A 20,961-nucleotide genomic window follows, 5' to 3' on the forward strand; every position below is an offset into this window, starting at 1 on the left:
TGCGCTCAATGTGCCCTTTCCAGGTCAGGCGGGAGTCAATGATGACTCCCAGGTATTTCACTGACCTGGTCAGACCCAGTTGACGTCCTCGAAGAGCGAGCCCAGTAAGATCCGCTCTCCTTCTATTCGTGAATGAAACAACCTTGGTCTTTTCCGGGTTAACGGAAAGGCCATGGCTACTGCACCACCTGTTCAAGAGCTCCCTGCATGAGCTCTTTCACGGTGTTTGGAAACTTCCCAGTTATGACGATCGCGAGATCGTCCGCGTATCCCTGTGTATACGCTCCCCCCTCGTTCAAGGTGCGGAGGAGCCCGTCTAGTACCAGGCACCACAGCAGTGGAGACAATACCCCACCCTGCGGACATCCTCTAGTAACCGATGAGCTCATCTCCGTCATCCCAATTGAGGATATAATGATTCTGCTTTCGAGCATGGCTCGGATCCATCTTACGATCGACCCATCAATACCAAAGCTCTCAGCAGCCTCACTAATCGAATCGAACGTGGTGTTGTTAAACGCACACTCGATATCTAAAAACGCTCCCAGAGCTATCCCCCCTGAAGACATTCCCTTTTCCAGCCTGCACACCAGGCTGTGTAGAGCCGTCTCCGTGGACATACCAGCCCTGTAAGCATGTTGGAACGGATGTAGTGGTCTACTAACCAGTACGCCATTCCTTATGTATGCATCCACCAGCTTCTCCACCGTTTTTAGAAGAAACGATGATAGGCTGATGGGCCTATAGTCCTTCGCCACGTCATATTTAGCACGACCCGGCTTAGGTAGGTACACAACTCTTACCTTCCTCCAGCTTTCGGGGATATACCCTAAAGCCAGAGAGGCTCTAAAGAGATGCAACAAGTGTAAGAGCAGCGGATCCAGGCCCTTCTGTAGAGGAGCCGGGAATATCCCATCCGGTCCTGCACTCTTAAATGGGCTGAACGTGTTGACCGCCCATCTCAGAGATCCCTTGGTAACCACCCGGGAAGCTACCTTCAAGGCAACTACTACTAAGCAACTTCTTCGACACTATACTGGGTTCCTGAACAACGGTCCGACGTCGGAGTAATAGCGATTCTTCCCCACTGGCGATCTGTGGTCAAGAGCAGGAATTCCCGACATATTTCTATTCCATGTATTCAATCTTCTCATTTATTTGAATTTTTACCATTTCTACCTTACCGTCCACATCGGTAATTAAAAAAAAAGGTTTACTGAAACTGTTTAAGAACCATTTTTGATATTCTCATAGATATCCTTTGAAAATTCTCTTAAAAAATTCTGTTCGAGAAATTGAGGGCATTTGAGCACTTTTTCTAGGGAATTTCGTAGAATGTGTTGGCGATTTTATGTGCAAATCTCTCGCCAAATCTTAAGCGGTATCTAAGGTCTCGTATTAAAAACATTGTAATATAACTTTAGAATTCGTTCTTCGTACCCCAGCAAAAGTTTATGTACTCGCACTAAAGGCAAACTTGGTTAATTAGGGGTTGCGGTGGAGTACGTTTAGTGATCGTCGTAGAGGGTTAATGTAGGGTAGATTAACGCATAGTATTTGTATTTTATTTAAATTTTGTTTCTCAAGGTTTTATTGCATGCGATACTCATTTTTGACTATTACAAACTTCACACTAAATATGCAAATCTATTGCTAGAATACTATTCACGGAGGTAAATCTGTACACTAATACGAATGTAATTATCAATTCAAGATAACGTAATTTGATTTAATTAAAAAGAGCCTTAATGAAATTTGTTATACGTCAAGGGGTGATTGAAAAAGCGCCAGCATTAACAAGGTTACATAATTAAAGCTTGAATTTTCGGTAATTAATTAAAATTGGCCGATTAGAAACTTTCGAAAATTAAACTGAAATCAAATGCTAAAAGAAACTGTCCCGATTTCGAGACTATGCTAAATCTTAACCTTCTGGAAAAAGGGGACGAGACTGTAATAGAATTTAAGAGGTGGCGCCTTTCCCATTTGGATTTAGTCACTGATGGTACAGTTTATAATCAGTTTATCGGTCGCATCAGTTGACGATGGTATCGCGTGTCGAACGAGGCGTTGCTCAGCAACAGGACTATCACAACGCCACAAACACCTACAACCCACAACCCCCAATACCTACATTTTTAATGCATTTGCTCATCATTTATTCAGTACTAAAATGATTAGTGGGTGGACTCTGCGTGTATAGACAACTCTTTGGAAAAGTTTCTGTTTAATACCCATTTTGTATTTTTGTTACCTCCATAAAAATGTACTCATAGTAATAGTAGGGCTTACTTACAAATCATACATCTTCGTACACACGCAATTCGGTACTTATATTTTAAATTTCTTATTATTTATAAATGACGTTCCGATCAAGGGTAGTGCGACGATATTATTGCGAAATCAAAAATTTTACATCCATAAATATCGATCTATCATAATATTTGCAAAACACATTCCACGCCGACGGTAAGCTATACAACATTGTGCCCTTCGCGGAGTATCGTCGGTTACATACCGCAATTGAAACGATATTAATCACACGCCCGAAAACTTGGACGGTTTGCTGCATTAACTTTTGAATAAATAAATACAAACCTTAAATTGAGTTTTAATTTCGTTTTAATTGAAAGTTCGGTTTTTTACGCAGAAAAACTAATTGAAAAATAATAAGGCACAAAGCAATAAAACAAACAGTCCTAATAAGTCGCGTAATGACCGACTAACAAAAATGGTGTACATTTGTAACATTAAGCCCAATTAATTGATTTAAAAGCTCGGGAAATTATACCTCGTTTTAAAAATTATAATTTCCATAATCGACGAAAATGTCTATAATTTCGGAATTTTAATAATAGTGGAGGTTACTAGTATGATAATTAGGCAATGTACAGTGCCTTCGAATAATTACCGCAAATCAATTAGATGCAGTCAAATTGTTCCAATTACGTTTTAATTGCATTCACTTCGATAGGTGCTGGTGGTTTTTCTAACAGTGATTTTGTACAACCCATAAACGAGCAAATAATGTAATCGGAAACGATTTACATAATTCGCATTTCACTCACGCGTTCTTTGTAATGCAATAGCTATTTAAGTAATGAGGAAGCGCCTTCGCCCGTGTCCACGAAACAAAGGAGTCGCATAATAAAGTTGACAAAATTATGCATCTACAGTTCTACCGTATTAAATTTACAAACAACTTCTCAACACGACCCATTCAAAGTAGACGGACATACCGAGGTACAGACTGTCAACAATATGCACGATAGACCTCTTTACACAGAAAACTAATTGTCTGATATGTGATAATTCATCATTCAAGAAACTGCACGCGCCCCTATTGGGTTCATCTATGAGACAACCCGAACACTTTTATCAAATATTAATAAAGATTTTTTTAGTTTAAACCACGAATCTTTCATTGTTGAATATCTACCTTGTGTGTTAATTATAATGTATTAATTAAGAAAATGAGATTTATTTATTATTTATATATTATTATTTATAAGGTGCCGTTAATTATGGTACATATTATTAACAGTAAGTGGAATACGTCGAGAACGCGAAGAGAAGATAACCTCAATAACACTTGAAGTAATCGCCAATACTTGTTAAAGAATAATTAACGTTCTTGTGACATTTCGCGTATCCAGGTACGCTTCCAGAGAAGGATTATATTAAATAAATTCTTACAGCAATTCTGTTTAATTTTCTGTGCATTTTTACCGTATGTATGTAAAGTATCCTCTTCCGCAACTGTTTCGAGATATTCGCATTTGAAATTTTCATCCCACCGATGGATGCGCTTCTTCGACTCGCAATCATTTTCGTTTTGTAAGTACCCTCTTCCGGCACCCCGTTTTCCAGATACTGGAATTTTCACCCCACATATAGATGCATCTCGTCCACATTATCGTTTTTCCTTTGTGAGTACCCTCTTCCGACACTTCCTTTTTTAATTATTGGCATTTGAAGTTTCGAGATATTCACATTTGAAAGTCTGCCTCCCCTTCCACGTGTTTGACGCGATTAGATTTTTTTAGAGATAGGTAGAATTAAAATGTTAGAAAGATGGTATTAGCAATAATAAATTTAGTTCGGTACGTTCTTTGTGTATTTCTCAACAAAAAATGGGAAAACATTACAATTATTACTTATCTTCGGCTTGTTCGGCATTAAAATAGGCCTGTTATTAAACTTCCACGCAAAAGTGACAGTGTTAAACCAGTTCCGAAGGCTTTGAAAACCATGCTTGGATTCGTTACCTTCAAATTTGAAATCCTCCAAAACCAAAACATCGCGGGATGCATATCAACGATCTTTGGCATTCTTCCTCCTCGAGAAGTCGACTCAGCCTCTCTCTATGTCGAAAAATCGGAAAGTGCATACATACCTACAAACCTACGTACCGGTAGGGGTACCGGCACATAAGAAGGCTACACAGACCTATGCAATTAACAGAATATGAATAGTGGGGATGTGTGATCTTTCGCCTTCTTACGAGCCGGCACCAGCACCAGTCTTTTCGTTACACAATCTTATAATTTTAAAATTGTAGACTAATAAAAGTTTAAAAATTATATCAAGTGGGTATCCGGTAAGTGTTATGAGGGTGGATCCTTTCGAAAATCAGATTATTTTAATTAGCGAAAACATGATAAGGTTTTTACGTTTGGTCTATAGTTTTCATCAAATTTGAACAGTAAGCGATTTTAAAACTAAATTTGAATTCGTTTGAAGCTACACATCTGTAAGACACTAATTAAGTGACAAGAAGCTCATGCACGGTTTTGAAAAAAAATGCGTACGCTATTCAATTATATTGCCATATTGTAACGGGCGATCAAAAATGAGTTGCTGTCGAGTCGCCTTTGGAAGTTCAATTTAAGTACGATTTCTCATGCAAACAAAAATTCCAAAGGTAACTCGAAAGCAACTCATTTTTGATCGCATAGTATCTGTTCTACGCGCCATAATTAAACAAGCACATTCAAAGATATCAATTGAATTGGAGGCGTTTGCGGTTATAATTTTAATCGCCGCTATAATTACCGGTGAACAATCTACTAACCACGCTAACGTGTTCACAATTAACGAGTTGTGGAAGTTAATACTACACAAGAAAATCGATGTATTTATTCAATTAATTGGAAAACACGGCAGTAATTTGTATTTGCAAAGTTTATTGATTTTTGTGTTAAAAATAGGAGTTGACATTGTTACATTACGAAATTCCCAACGTAGGCGACGCTAATTAAAAAAGTACCCCGGAAACAAATTAATTGCCACTCCACTTGGTGCTTGTTTTTGTTAATTTTTCTCTGGTGCTCTGTCCATTTATTTCATCTTTTAAATTTGTTACAGGTTGGAATCCAGCTGGGGGGTAGTTTTCAGCTAGTCGATCAAGAAAATCCAGGTTAGTACTCGCTATACACGAGCATTGCTAAAGCGCTTTGCTAAAATTACATTCGCACTCAACTTCCTAGAACCGAACAATTTGGCATTTCCGTTCCGTCATCAAATCGCACAACGCCCTCAAAAACAGAATTAGCAAAACTATTTCGGTTCCAATTTAAATCGCATAATGACCGCGAAAGTGCACGAAGTGTGACTTCAGAACCAGAGGTAGGCGCATAATTTCCGAAAACTTCGCCCTAACTAAAAATTACACCACTCGACGGAGTTGGGCTGAAATTTCTGCTCATCTAGAACTAATTCAATCTTCCCAATCTCGTGAGAATTTTGCGAAATCATGAGCGCGTTGTTTTCCGTGCTTTGTTTAATTGCTCCGTTCTCTATTGGAAAAACATTTCATAATTACGCTTGAAATGGACGCGGCTCTGTTTCATAATTAACCAATGTACTTTTATTATCACGGTAAATTCTCCCCCAGAGATGTTTTCTAATGCGTTCTACGCCTGTAACGTGCCGCAGTTTATTTACGATTTGATGCAATCACAGTGTCTTTTTTTAATGACGCTCACTATTTTTAAATCGATGACAACAATAGAAAAATGTAATTTTAAAACATTGTAACAGGGAAAGGGTTGTATTACATCATAACATCATACATGCTATGATCATACGAAGATAATACATAACGTCACATTGTCCACATTAACTAAATCTACCGAGAAATTCATTACTCTGGAGCGATGGGGATATCAATTAAGGACATGAACAATGCATAATAATGGCAGCGTAGAACTTGCGTGGGGTTAATAAAGCGACCCGCAGGTACCCGACGTCGATTTCCTGTAGCTTTAACAGAAATCCGGCATTAACAAACAGGTGCTATGTTTTCGCTCAAATCAAAAATGCTTGCTTGTATGAGTGGGAGGCCAATTGAGTAAAATTCGCACCAGAGTTTGGAACTTTTTAATAAAAATCTGAATTCCCCAAAAGTTTGTGGGGCAACTTTCCAGACTTGTTAATGAAAGCAACTCTAGTGCTCTTTTTAGAAAGGCCAATTTGAACAACACTCCGCTTAAAAAATATGAAACAGGCTTTGCATTCCACCAATGGATAGTGAGTAATAAATCTGCTAATCACATCGTAACATACTGTTACTACGAATAACATAGTGTTCAAAGTTTCAAAGATGTAACCTACTGGAAAATAACCCTCTTTGTTACTTGGAACATGGATAATTCTCCAGTGAGGTAGATGTGGACCTTTTAAACATTTTTTGACACCCTTCTCGCGACGCTGCTAATCTAATTACAGTTCGACAAATCACATGGATCATTCTGTGTATTTTTTCATATTGATTTAAATTACTGAATGGAAACACATTAACAAACCAACTGTCAATTTATTAAAACGGAACTTAGTCACCAAACATTCAGTGTAAATTACCGTATCCTGGATAAAAATGTAGAGGAAAAATCACAACTAACTAAAACCACAAACATAAGTAATGCGCGACCTGTGGTGCGGGTGAACGGGACGTCGGAGGTGGGTACCGACAAAGGGAATATGCCCCCGACAAGATCTTACTGATGTGGAGTCAACACTTCAAACGTGAATTGCGGGTGAACGGGACGTCGGAGGTTTACTAAAAATAAAGATGGACTATGAAATTATGTTAATGTTTCACTTCGTCACTTTTTGGAGTGAATATTTACTATTTAGTTTTTTAGCTACTTCAGACACTAGTCGCTTATAGGTTAGCTTCCAAAGAACAAAAAACACTTTTTAACGATTTGAAATGTCAATATTTCGCCAATTAATTTTTAAAAAAAGTTGACGCAGTATTGATTTTGTACCTAGTTGCTTGAAATATTTTTTGCCCTTTACTTATTTAACGATTAAATTTAATTAATCGACTAAAGAAAATTTATTTAAAAAAATTAGCCCGTCCTACTTGATTAAAATGCATAAGTAAACAATTTTACTAATATTTCTTGTTCAGTTATCTGATATCTTACATCGTTGAAAGGAGAATAAAAAATTCTCTAACCATGTAAAAATTTAATAAGGCATCCATTTAAAAAAAGAACGTTTATATTCATATTGGTAGTAACCGCCCTCTTGAATTTCATTTTGATACGTTGTTTGCGTTTGTTGTATTAAAGTAAGAAATTTTCATATTAAACTTTTTTTCATAACTTGTAATTATTGAGATATTTATTTTGTTGTAAATCGCTTCAGTTTTCTAGAAACAACTTAAGCTGGCCTGTTTCTTTTAAACTTTCTAAACGGGATTTTAGTTAGCACACAAAACTGCAAAGCTTCCCTCATCTTTTTCCTTAATTTGCGCGCACGTCATCACTAAGTATGTTTACATAGCATCTTGTGATGCATTTTGCAACCATTGGCAGAGAATGCGTATAGGTATATGTAGGTCATACTACAATGCTGCATTGTGGGTAGGATACCTATTATATCAACCACCGTCCTTATTTTTTTGCCCTACATTGCCTATTCACGAACTCCGATCTACAAATTTGATAAAGAATTCTGCAAGTCGCATCCGTTCTCTTTTAAATCAATATGGCCTCAAATCATGGCTTCATAATCATCGACCGCGGACAAGCGTCAGACGATTGGGAAAAGGTATAAGTAACTCGACGCTAATATAAGAAAAAGAGTGAATGTTGGAAATTTCCATACATGAAGGTAGAAATTGAAATGCAAGAATGTATGGGAAATTCCCGAAAATTGAAAACAATATTGTCGGTGAAATTAAATTGGCGTTTTTAGACAATGAAGAAAATCTTTATCTTTTATCCTATTCTGTTATTGCGCGGTCTTTCTACAGATTTAATAAGTTGTTTGTCCATCATCCCATAAAATTTCAATTGGCCTTCAGCTTGTAAATATTGTATGGTTTTTGTTTAAAATTCGCTGTTGTAGGTATAAGAGGAGATTGACGAAAACAACTTATGAACCCGTATTTGATCATAACAAAATAATCTTGAGTAAATTCGAAGTATGAGAAGAATTACAGTAAATATTATTTTGTGGACGGGCGACTCATAAACAAAATTAGGGTAAACAACAAATCTCCCCAATTATTGAGGTCATGGAAATATACCGAGACCGAGGGTACAATTACGGTAAGTTCTAATGCATGCATTATTGACATTAAAACTTATTGTCTGGAGAACACCTCGAGATTAACCCTCACGAGTCAATATCTAATTTCTTAACAAATACCGTCCACGCGCCATCAAACTAATTGACCCAAAACGACCGACCACCATGTTTGTTGATCGTCAGGCAGGAAAGATGGATGAGGTTTCGAAAAAACCAATAAGAAGTATACAAATAATTTTTACTCGGATAATGATTATTTAATTTGTAAGCAGTTACTCTTTTCTTAGTTATTACTAAAGTGTTATTATCCTGAATAAAATATTGAAAAATTGATTTATATCGTGACTGTATATAGGTAAGTTTTGTTATACTTTACTTACTAATGGTGGAAATACAACATTATAGTTTTTTACTTAAAAAAAATATGTGTATTGTCAGAGTTTTTGTTCGTAATAACGTCTAGAGCTTGCTTATTTATCATATTCTGAAGGGACCTATTTACTTACTTACCTCTATTATACCACACAATAAATGGGAGTATATGCATGATGTAAATATTTTATTGACGTTAATTACCACGTCTGCATCGGTGGAAAAACTGCAAAAGTATTAAACAATTTTCCAAGTAGTAAAGTAGTTGAAAAATTAATTGCAAGATTCGAATATTAAGGGGGAAGGTAAGGTATGGTTTCTACGTTTCTAATATTTAACAGGGTTTTAAGTCACGCAAATAAAGCGGCGCAAGGCGGTCATTCCCTCATTAATATTTAATTAATAAACTTCCCAGTAAGCGATGCGATGGGTACTAAAACAGCATGCAACTCGCTCTCTCTTAAATTTAACATGGGTTCGTCGTCTTAATTTTTAATGAAATGTATACGTGCTTTGCAATTAGCGGCAGTATAATATCGATTCACAGCGGATAACTGTAAGAATATTAATTGAAGGCATCAATAAAGTATGGGAAAATTACCTTTGGCCAATATGTCATTTTTCTGGTAATTGTCGATTCCGTACATTTATATTTTATAGAGGCGCTATTATCGAACTAATATACCTTTAATAGGCCAATTACAAACGGAAAAAATGGAAATTTGTGTGAACAATATCGATGATGGTACGTGTTGAAACATTTGTAAAAAATCAGACTGGAGTTGCGCTTAATTCAATATTAAAGGAATATGACAAACAATACATGTAGTCTAGCGGAACTTGTTGCATATCGTCGATGTAACGGCCATTATTTATAGTAAAAAGGTGGAAGAGAAATTTTGCCACCAATCAATCAACGGTGTAATTTACATTTTAAAACAGTACTCCAAGATAAATGCTTCATGATGATTAACGATCTTTCAAAAATTCACAAATATTATATACAGAATTCCCAGCAGTTCTGACAATCGATTTTCATTTGAACGAGTCCTTAAAATGGACGCCATTTATACATGAAAATTACTAGTTGTACAAAACGGTGATAATGAAGCAAAGTGTAGGAGGTCATAAGGAACCTTTTCAACGTAAAGGATATATTTTAAAATAGTGCGGAAAAGTATTGGTTTACTTCAAAAAGATTTCAAATAAAATATTTTTTAAGTATCTTCCTATCACACGCCACTGTTAATAATTTTTGGCATTATTACTTATATAAATTTTTAATAATTTTTGAGTTTATTTTATCTATCGCCCCATTTTTTTACATTTTTATATGTTCCACCCTGTATGCACTTTTAATAATAATTTTTTTTAAATAATAATTTTACTTCCCAACAGCTAACAACCAATTACGGACAATCACAAGAGAGTAGTAACAGTAAGAATTTAAATTATAAAATCACTTAGTTACATACATGAAAATTAAAATGAGAAAAAATTTATTGTAACTGCTTTGTCTATCCATTTGTGTATGTATAACTGTATCACTATCCGATTGCCTTAAAGGTGCCGATGCACTTTTTTCTTCACCTTTCTTCTTATACTTTTTGTGCCTACCTGGCACATGCGAACCTATAGCTTTTTCCTTTTCACCAAGCTATTCAATTTTTCAATCGATACTGTGTGCTGCTTCTAATTTGGGCAGATTTAATTTTCCAAATCGCTAAATTTAAAGTTTTATTTTATTTTTGGGTTTGAATTTTTCCAATGATACCTACTGCATTACAATCACATAGATCGCCACCAAATCCTTGGGAGCGGTGTCCTTTTGTAATCAAAATTTACAAAATACAAAGATGTAGCTCAAGGCATAAATTAAAAGATCTGGATCTGCGCATTTAGAGAAAATGAAATAAGAAAAACTATAATTTTATTCCATCTCTCTTTGTGTATGGTCGAGATTGAGTTGGTAGAGCAAAATTTTCATTTATTTACAAATTTCGTCGGAAAAATGACAAAAACACTTTGATTTCATGGTGAGGAACGAAATTATATGTCATAAGTTGGTAGGCAAACTTCATTTATTTACAAATTTCGTCTTGAAAACGACAAAACTCTAATTTTGATTCATTAATGCTGCATGGTGTGAGAATTTTTCCAAATGAATTAAGGGCCTCAAAAGTACCAAAATATGGGTTTTGGTTATGCGGTTTCTGATTATGTAAACCTATCTTAAGTTGTCGAAGGAGAAAATTCTGATCGCGATGAAATTGAAATATATCTGGGTATCTTTGAACACGAAAATTTTGAAGTCTGCATTTATTCTAATTAGGCCCATTTGTCAGTAATGGAAGTGCTATTACATTGACCCATAATCTCCCTACTAAATCCTCCTAAAAAGGTCATTAATGCGACAAATTTAATAACACACATTTACGGTGGCCGAAATAATAATATAATTCAAAATGATTTTCGATTACCGGGGGAAATGCCAACCTTTTTTTGGTCTTTCCGATTTCAACAGATGGTCATTGAACCTCCCCATACCTTATTCAGCGCGCTCTTTTATAATACGAAATGAGTCGACATTTAGAATTTGGTAAGGTGTTATAGCTTCCGATGAAATGTTTTTTTGCTATACGAAATGGCGTGATCGAATATACGTTGGCGGGGGTTAATGCAAAACTGAAAAAAAATCCCCCTCGAAAATTGTATCGAATACACCACAAAACCATAAACAAATAGTGATTTTAACTGTGTACACGTGGACGTGGCACGAACCGGCAATCAATATTTCCCTTGTTACTGACGTGTTATTGAAAATGTGCCAATTAGAATTTTCCACTGAAATGACAACGGGAATATTCGTAGCATCGTGCGACTATTTAATGGTGTACGTTTGAAAACTGTTACCCCGGTTCCATCGGATAATTATATTTAAGGCCAATTTTTTATTTATGTAGGGATAGCGCAGTCGGTAGGTATATGAAAAACAACGTTCTCGGATATTATACTTGTTTGTATTTCGAAAGGGTTACTATGACTACTCTTAAACAATCAATTGTGGACACGTACTCGAGTACTTGTCCCTAAACCAATGAGATCTGTCCTAGGGGAGATCTTTTACAGATAAGTTGATAGTCTAGTGACCACTGGTCAGTTCTTACGTGCCCATTGAGTCGTGAAGTTGCTACAAATAAGGTGCTTCACCGGGAAGAAGGTACGACTCTTTTATAGTTTGCTTATTTTACATTTGTTTTGTTGGAAAGATTTTTATACATTCTTAGCTTTTATCAATTTTATTTCGGGTTTTGTTCGTACTCCAATTTCTCATCGATAACTCAAGTGTGTCTTGGCACGTTAGTTCAAGGGTGGTTGCGTTTTAACAACTTACATAAAGAACTAAAAGAGAACCTATCAATCTACCTTGGAGTTTGTGTCGTTCCGCTTGCTCGCATAGCTGGAAAAAATATCTATCCTCAAAAAACGGGCACTCAATTAGTAGATTAGCTGCAAAATAAATAAATTTCGGCGCTTTTGAGAACGTACGTGTTGTTTCAGGTTCAGGTTCCGAGCAGCTGAGACGGGAGCATCTCGATTCTCGCTGATTTAATTAAAGGTAAGTGCTCCTCGTCTAAATTTTTAACGTACACTTTTGATTTATCGTGATCCATCCACGTTTGTCAAAACAATGTTAACTACGAGCAGTTTCCTTATTTCTGTAATGTATTAGCTGTCAGAACTAGAATGCCTTTCGCAGATTTCCCAGAAAACGAACACGAATTTGATTGATTGTTGTAATAATAATTCACTTATTGTACCGCACATTGATAACTAACAATATGTGCCCTCCCTTAAAAATCGTCTTGGCAGTTTATATATGGCATCTTTAGCGTTGTGAATCGCGATATTTCCAAACGTCAATTCCGGAATAATCTCTCGACAATTTGGCAGTTATCCCTTAATCCCGAACATCGCAGTGGAGTCTGCGAAATAAAATTTCCTCTCTTGATTCTCATATTCAAACAGTACGTTCGAACAGTAAATTCGAGTTAAAAGTGTAAGAACTTCACAAGTGTAAACGGTGTGTCGTATTAAAAGAGAATTAAACGGCGCTAGGCGTCTCGCCCGATTTATATCGTGATTCTGCTGTACATTAGACCGTTTATTATGCAGAGTTCCAGCGCAGAATGTGAACTTATCGTTTTCATAATCTCGGTCTAATGGCTTTCAACAAGTTTCCGAAATGAGGTTGGCGGGATTTTTACAAAATTGTGTAGTTTGGCAAAACCTTGCTCTCTAAATTACAAAATTGGACGCATGTTTTTCGCTGTTCATTATTTTATTGAAACGTCGATTTTCAAGACAGTTGTGAGGATTGCGCTCCGATGGAGCGTGTAACTCGAAAAATTATTATTCGACCCATCAGCTTTATTTTCTGAATCTGCTTTGACAGTGGTATGTTTTTTTTTCCTAAGTCAAGTAAAATGCATACAGTCTCAATTAATAAATTAAATTCGGCAAACTGCTCAGACTTTTGAAATTTTAAACACCAAATTTACACTTACTCCACAAGATAAGGTATTTTTTCTCTGGTATATTTAGTATATTTTGGTAGTGCGACCGCATGGTTTCGGGTTCATGGTTCTATAAACCCTTGAAATTAAAAATTAAAAGTCGTTTTGTACACGGTACAAATATTTTTGATAGCGCTCTCTTGATTTTATGATTTGTTTAGCAGTTTGTTAAAAAAAATTATAGATGACGCTTTTCATTTAAAGAAAAGTGGGCTGTGTCATTGTTAGAAGGTACATTTACAGGATTTATCATAGCAACTCTACTTATGATAGTAAGATTAAAATGACAATTTTTTCAATTTTGAAAAATATTTATTATAGAAACGCAAAATTAATAAGCTTTAATTTTTCTAATTATTTTTTATGTCCGTTTAGCAATAAAGTTAAGTTCCAGTTAGGATAGACACAGAAAGTACATTTGTAGTCAATTTCCTCGAGAATCCTTGTGATCCACACAGCCAAACAGACTCTGATCGGGTTGTAGACGTAGATACGCATTTCTGCAATTTGCCTGACTAACCAATGGGACCACCAGCGTACTTGAACAAGATTCCGGTCGTTGATTTCCTTGTTTCTCGGTCCCCACCGTGGTCCGCATTCAGTATAGAATACTAAGAGGGCTGATCGCAGGCTTCTTCTTGTACTAACGTTCATATGGCGAAATCCCTGGTTCTGCCCGGTTCGATTAATACCCCACGCAGTGTTGTGATCACAGCTTCAGCCCAAAATTCCTGTATGAGTCCAGAAGCTTGCAACATAGTTCTGGCAGCTTCTACCTAGATTCGGCACCGCCGTGATCTGTTGGACATCCTTCTTCACAAATTCAGTACCATTATCAGTCAAAAGCTCTTTGACTTACGTATTCTCAAGAAGAAACTGTTTTAACTTGGCCTTGACTTCTGACTTTTCCCTTAGTATGAAAACTAAACGATACATGGTGAACTCATACTTAAAAACTACAAAGAAGCGACTTCTTTTTGGGGATTTTTTGGCATAGGCCCACACACACATTAGCGTTGATCTTATCACTCGGGCTAGTTATGACCTTCCGTTGCCCGAAGCTCAAACGGTGCATTTTTCCATTAATGCATGCATCGCATAGGTCTGATTTCAAATTGCCATTGACATCGATCCTGTTTTTCTTCGGGAAGGTCAGAACATGAACGTTTGTTCTCATGAGCTAAGGGGTCGACCATTAATCATGTCATGTTTTTTAAGAACTTTTTAAACCCTCCTCCCCCCTGGTGATACGTGGTTAGGTTTAAGACTAACCTCCCTCCCCTACCCAAAATCAGGTGTATTTTTTTAGTACAAAGTATTTTAAAAATATTCAGATTATTGTCTTGAAACACGGGCAAGTATTCTAATTTAATTCTGGGAAATTAAGGACAGTGATAAAAATGTCCAAACAGACATTAAGGTTGTGGATTTAGAAATCGCACGATTTAGTGAAAAGATAAATACACGTGATTGTCTCACTACACCCCTACTACCAGAGAACCTGCTTTTCTCTCAAAAGTAGAAATTCAATTACGGTTCATGCGTGTGCTGCGATACACCGGAATCTGCAATCCAAACATTGGGGGACTCCACAGATTTGACGATATCCGATTAACTAACAATTCTTACAGTCTCGCTTATAATGGCATAACTCACCACATTTGTAACAATTTGGGACAAATTTCTTTGACTTCGCCACTTCCTTAACCGTGTCCATTCCTCTACCTGGGTTTGTTGAGTTAGTGGCAAAATAGGTCAGGAGAAGCTTCCATCATTCAGCCGCTGCTCAGCAATACATAACCTCTCTCTAAGATCTTTGAGAATCCGTATAGGTTCCCTTTCTGTTATACTAAAAAACTCAAGTCAATAATACTATTTTACATCTGTAGGCAGTTCAGTAGATTGCCTTACTTTCCACTATGTCCATACAGCCATTTACGTTCAACTAACTTTTGAATTTCCAATCAACCCAATTGGAATGTCCCTTCAATTGATCTATTGATTTATTTAATGACATCAATGACGAAAAGAAATGTAATTTAACATGGCAAACGGCAACATGACAGTTTGCAATACATGTTATTAATTTACTATCTCTCTCAGTGCAACACATCAACATTCGAAATCTTAAGGGTTGGTCATTTGATTTTTCCATCAATAAAGTTACAGTGGAAAAAAGGTACCCTATGAAAAAAGATATATGGGAAACAGTACAATGACTTATTGAATACTGTACCAGAAAACCAGAATGTTTTAATTATCAAATTGTTCGACATTTCGTTATGTATTGTCACATTTCGTCCCTCATTGCCTTTTAAGTTTTAATCGTGACATTTTAGTTCCTTGAATGGAAGAGAAAACAACGGAGCTCAAAAATGATATTAACACCATGATCCACCATTGACATCCATGGTAACCTCATCCCCTGTAGGTTTTTCATAATATTAATTTTGTTCAATTTGAATTTAACTGCTTGGCTTATGTATCAGTGGTACTAACGATGCATTTAATTTGTCATTTATGTCGGCTGATAAGGGAACGGTATATTTCTTCAATACAACATGTCAGCCTGTAAAATAATGTAAATAAATCAGGATTACTTAATTACATCCTTTACATTTATGAGACACATCAATTGCCACGCGTGGTTTTACATCAATCATTACGTATTTTGTTTTAAATTCTGGTAGGAATAACGTCAATATTGAAAGAATGTTCGTATCTCGTTGCAACTTGACCGTAATAGATAGGTACCCTTTTGCAAAATCGTTTACATCCGTGCTTTTCAAATGCACATAACTGGGACTACGAAACAATACTGGGGTTTGAGGGGTTGCAATCAGTATAATCTTCGCACTTTTGAGACCAGTATGATTACCACACACCATCCATCTCTGATGAAGATGATGTAAATTAAAGGGGCCATCCCCATCTACTTTTGTCGAATCGGGTCAAATGTAATCGTTTTTTGCCAATTGAATATCTTCCGAACATGGTATTTACATGGAATCTCGTATTACCTCAATAAGGAAGATGCAGTTTGCAATTTTGCAATTCTAATTACAACGTGTCAAGTTTATCGTTGCACAAACATCATCATAATTATTGTCTTAAAAGTTGCGACTCCTTGCGTGAATCTCAAGGTGGGATTAACTATGTCAGTTCTCCTTTTTCATTACTCGTTATCCTTGGTGTGTAAATTCCTCGTGCGTATAGCCAAATCGGCTGTGTTTACTAGTAGCCTACTTCCGTTTACACGGTCAATCACGATATATGCAACCAAACACCTGTTTACGTACCTGCAGTCGTCAATAAATCGCTGAAGCGTGCGGTGTGTGTTTGTGTTTTTTTTTAAATTTTCGTAAGTGCTCTAAATTACACAATTTTTATTTACGATTTTGATTCAAATTTGCGTCTCAAAAGTGTCCGGAATTCACTGTCTTCTGTTGTTTCACCGATGGGAATTAAAACTCCCCGAAGTTCTACATTTCTTTCCGCTTACCACACAGTGCGAGTAGAAAGTAATCAAAAAAGTCGCCTTATTTACTAACTCAAGCGGCATAAACTTGTGTCGCTTTCCTCCTCCGACATGAACCAGAAGTACGCATCCACTTATTAATAATTTCCGCAAGCTTGATACATAGGGGTCCTGTTTTATTTATTTACTTTTTATAGTATTAGAATTTTGAACATTTTAAGAAACTACGTGGCCTCATATTATATTCATAGATGGCAAGGGAGACCTTCTGGTTCGTTCAAATCTACATTGGTTCCATAGGTGTACAGATGGGATAGCCTCTATTGCAAGGACGTGAATTTGTCCGGTATCTAAATTAAGTTTTGTCAGGTAACTGAAACGTGAGTTGGTTGTGGCTTGGTGCGAAATGCAATTCTCTTTAATTGTAGATTACGACAGGTGAATTGTGTAAGGTAATGATCCTCCACTGTCCCCTCATTTAGATGATAGGTATATTATTACGACACGATTTGCATTTCTGTTAATATGTAATTAGTACTAATTGAATATTAATCGACCACTTACACGCATGAGTGCCAGAAGTTGCTCTTTTAAGTAAATGATGTTGAACACTGAACAATTTTACGTGGAGCGAAACTGTCCACAGGAGTGAAGTCCAAATTTTTTTCCTTATGTCTACCAATGCAAAATTAGAAGACGATTGTCTTCAAAGCGTGAAATCAATATGAGCGAACAATTCAATTCAGTGAAAATTTTAATTCTACACACCAGCCAGATTGAAAAAGGAAAATTTAAAACAGCATTCAATGGTTTCAGTTAAAATTATCTTCCTTTTTTAATGTAATAATGCCATGAAAACTCACTAATTAATCAATCGTTATACAGCTCATTAACAATTGCAACTTTCGAGTCTAATTATCTTAAGACTAGGTTAATGCATCAATGAAGAAACGAAATGATTGATAGAATTGAATGTGTGAGGTAATTTCCAAATTGTTTGTGTTTTTGTGAATGAAAAATTGGGGAAGGAATAGATGAGGATGAGGGAGAAAATTATATTGTCGATATTGCAACATCAAACTGATGCAATATATTTTTAATAACTGCGGGAGATGATTGGTGATGAAAGGGTGAATGAGTCAAGCAATGTGTGTAGATTACGATATGAACAAGTGATAAATAGTTCAGGCTCAATCGCTCTAAAATAATTTATTAAAAAAAAATTAATTCCCGTTCCAAACCGGGGTTTCCGAGATTTTCGAAAAAAACCCTGTTTTTCAGGGGGATGAAAAATCTTTTTGTTTACTCGCGGGGTAGCAGCATTTTAATAATCAAAAATAAAAAATATTCCGATAGGAAAATTTCGAAAAGAACAGGAAAAACAGGAGTTAAAGAAGGAAAATGGGTTGCAAAAAGATACGAATTGAAATTTTATTCGGCAATTTAACTTATTAGTTGGCTTTGATTTAGCTTAACCATCACGAAACAAATGCTGGGTTTTTGACAGAATTGCAATTGTCTCTTAATGAAAGCCAACTAACAGTGGGTCTCCTTCCATTTAAGCAAATTAAGTTTTTGCATTTCAATTTGTATGGGATATGAAGCATTTTTTATATCATTCTACATCTTATTTAATCTACTATGTCAACTATGTGGGAAATAAATTCATTGTCATAGATTCCTGCAGTAAAAGAGTTGAACCTTTGAGAATACTAGAATAATTCAAAAATATCTAATCTTATTTATATGAAATTTAGTCCAAATTTTGCGTAGATTTCATGGCAATTAATAAAAAAGTGAAGCATTAATACTTTAAAATAGCGAATTGTGAGTCAAATCAAAATTAAGTTGCTCTACACTTGACCCTTATGGGACACTAACGTGAAAATGTGCATAGCATCATTAAATGGGCGACATCTGGGCGCTATCCCCGAGCGTGGTGATTTTTCCGTCTTTTCCCATCTTCTTCTAAAGTTTTGGCCCGATTGTTTTCAAATTGGTGTCGTCGGAAAGGACTTATAACCGCGCACAACTCCAGCGTGACGAAATTTTGCTGTCATTTCTTTTGTGAGTTGTGGAAAACTTATCCGACTATCAGTTTCGTAATCTTCTACACGATAATTCCTCTTGCTTGTGTCGGTGCAGCTAAATCCGGATAAATCATCCCCTGAAACATATTTGTTCTAGACAATACCTACTGCTTGTTTCAAAAGTATCGGATATAACCCTTTATTAAAATTGACAATTCTAATTAGTTCGTGATAGTCGATAATTTTTTTATGATACGTTCGCTCGTAAATACCGTCGCTTTTATTGCCTGTGCTTTTAAGGGTGAGAGCACTGCCAAGTGTAATAAGCTCCAATTCAGGAAAAGTGCACTTTTTATTAAAGTTAAAGTGCAGTAAAAAGGTTTCCTATAGAACATATAGTCAAAAAGCTTTCCCAATTCCGATTTTCCGAGTATACAGGGTGTTTCATCAGGAATGATACATGCATTAATATGTTATAGATTTGTTCATTTTAAGCATAAAAGTTCGTAAAAACATGTTCTCAATTCTCAAAAGTAACTGGGATACCAGCCAGCACTCTGCCCACTACGGCCAAGTGACGCAATACCTGCACTAAACCGGAAATTTAATACAAAACTCGCCAGTAACATATCACTTTCCTGACTTTTATGTAAATAACTATTGATGATATTGCGAAAATACGAAGGACTTCAGGGGAAATAGAGAGCAAATTTTGGAAGCGCCAGGTATTTAAAGAAGTTTTGTTGAAATTAAAGGAAATTCTGGAGAAGGACACCTATTTCCCATAATAATATATTGGACAAATTTTACGTCTTATAAGGAAGTTCGAAATTATGCTGGGAACTTCTTGGGAAAATGCGGTGGAATTTTGGGGGACGAGCTAATATTTTGTGGAAATTTCTAAGGAATACCTACGACTACGACACCAATGTTTTTCAACTTTAGCAAAACAAACTGTATGTCAAAGCAGTATGAATACTTATTTTGGGGTGATTTAGATCAATACGAAAGAGATTTCCGGGGAACGAGAAGAAATTATGTGGAACCTCCTGCAAATTTTGAGTAAATGAAAAGTAAATTGAAAAAAAAACAAATGTGCATACTTCTAATTTATGCGTGCTATTTTGGGGATGCCATATAATTATGTTTGTGATCGTAAAGAATATCATGCCATGTCTTTGAAATAATACGACATGCATTACCTCCTCGTTTATTATTTTGATACTAGCCATAGATTAAAACAGTAGGCCGCATTTAATTATTGACGACAATTAGTAATATCTTTTAGTACTAAGTTCTTAACTAAATTCCGCAACTTATCTGAAAGTCAAATAAACTGAAAGAGTAATTAAAACGCCGTGGATTTCTTCTTCGCGAATTTTCACTTCTTAAAAGTATGATTCTAAATTGCAATCTCTTTTATATTTTCATTACATTTTATATGCACATAAACGCCGCGACGACGCTCGTATAAATTTCCGTTATCCATAAAACGATTTTTAGCTTATTAGAAGTAATTCGAACTTTCAAGCAAGACGCCGTTTACCTTCAAAGTAAATTGCGATAAATTTAAAGGGAAACAAAGCAGTTTTAATTTTATACCTTCAACGGTAATTCCTACTGCATTGCTTATTAAAAATAACGAACCTAATAACACGTGTTAGACAAACGCCATTTGCTGGCAACTTAAATTTTATGAATATTATAAGTGTTCTTGTAAAAGTTTGAGTTTACCCGAATGGCATGGCGCCTGCGTGAGTAATTTTCTATTTAAAAATTGAATGTGCCGAAATGCTGTGCATATTTTGGACGGTTGCCATTTTACAATTTTTCGTTTTTCGCCGTCCGCCCATTATTCATCTCTTTGTCCTTGTGTATCATAAGCTTGAATATTCATGGAGAACATTTAGCTTTTTGTCATCGGAGTTGAAATAATTGTACAAAAAATAGTGGCAAATTT

At 35.9% G+C, this 20,961-nt stretch overlaps 1 protein-coding gene across 5 annotated transcripts in view; it reads left to right on the forward strand.

Moving 5' to 3' along the window:
- Nucleotides 1-20,961, forward strand: part of LOC116162814 (heterogeneous nuclear ribonucleoprotein K) — a 57,504-nt gene that overhangs the window by 11,951 nt on the left and 24,592 nt on the right. For 2 of the 5 annotated variants that reach the window (XM_031476529.1, XM_031476534.1), the window contains exons 2-3: nucleotides 5,368-5,419; nucleotides 12,478-12,535. The gene's annotated coding sequence lies outside the window, so the exon portion shown is untranslated. Of the gene's footprint in view, nucleotides 1-5,367; nucleotides 5,420-12,477; nucleotides 12,536-16,833; nucleotides 16,855-20,961 lie in introns of those variants that run through there. The other 3 variants (XM_031476530.1, XM_031476531.1, XM_031476532.1) reach the window with 3 other exon arrangements.

Source organism: Photinus pyralis, unplaced genomic scaffold (genome assembly GCF_008802855.1).
Source record: "Photinus pyralis isolate 1611_PpyrPB1 unplaced genomic scaffold, Ppyr1.3 Ppyr1.4_LG2, whole genome shotgun sequence".
Classification (NCBI taxonomy): Eukaryota; Metazoa; Arthropoda; class Insecta; order Coleoptera; family Lampyridae; genus Photinus; species Photinus pyralis.